The sequence below is a fragment of the Octodon degus genome, unplaced genomic scaffold (genome assembly GCF_000260255.1).
Source record: "Octodon degus isolate 3935 unplaced genomic scaffold, OctDeg1.0 scaffold00247, whole genome shotgun sequence".
Lineage (NCBI taxonomy): Eukaryota > Metazoa > Chordata > Mammalia > Rodentia > Octodontidae > Octodon > Octodon degus.
The window spans coordinates 1,437,154-1,438,070 of NW_004524823.1; positions in this window are offsets into that span (position 1 = coordinate 1,437,154).

A 917-nucleotide genomic window follows, 5' to 3' on the forward strand; every position below is an offset into this window, starting at 1 on the left:
GGCACACGGCAGAAGGCAGCAGTTCATGGTGATGGAAAACAACGTGTGAAGGGAGGGGCAGCAGCTGCAGCTTCTAGCAAGCCTCTCTCCTCTCTTCACAGTGAGTGTAATGCTGATTACCCACCATAGGGTGGGGGTAACATTCACACCCATAATCCTCATATTAGATCAAGAATTAATTGCAAACTCTAGAAGCTGCCTTATGACTGCATGAGGCTTTGGGTGGACAACTAGGCACAAAACATGCATGAGTAATCTAAGAATATTAAGAATAGAAAAGAGACATAACAAAAATTAAGCAAATACCAGAGAAGAGCAAAGTGATCAGATTGGTTAGTCAGGATAGAGAAAAGAGGTAATTATATGTGTATGCAAACAAGTCAAAGTGAAATCCATTATTCTGTAAAACTATTATCCACTAAGTAAATAAAAATAAGAATTCTTGTAAAAACACAACTTTACTCAGTAGAATAAAAAACAATCACATGATAATCCCAATATACAAAGAAAAAACATTTGGCAAAATCCAACATGCTTTTCAATAAAAGATAATCACCAAACTAAATGCAGAAAAAGTTTTCTGCATTTAATGAAGAGAATCCCTGAAAAACTCACAGCCAACATATTCACTGCTGAAACACTAGCAGAATTTCCAAGATGAAGAGTAAGGCACGAATGACTGCTCTCACTTCAGATCAATACTCTGTTAGAGGTTCTACGCAAGAAAATTAAGCAAGAAAAAAGTAATAAAGTCGTTTGTATGTAAAACTATGTAAATCCCTGGGAGATGGCTCAGTAGGATAAGTGATTGACTGGCAAACGCAAGGATCTGAGTTCAATCCCCGGTTCCACCAAAAAAAAAATTGTGTATACTATGATCTACAAAGAAAGATTTTGAATTGTTAACTAGAAACCTA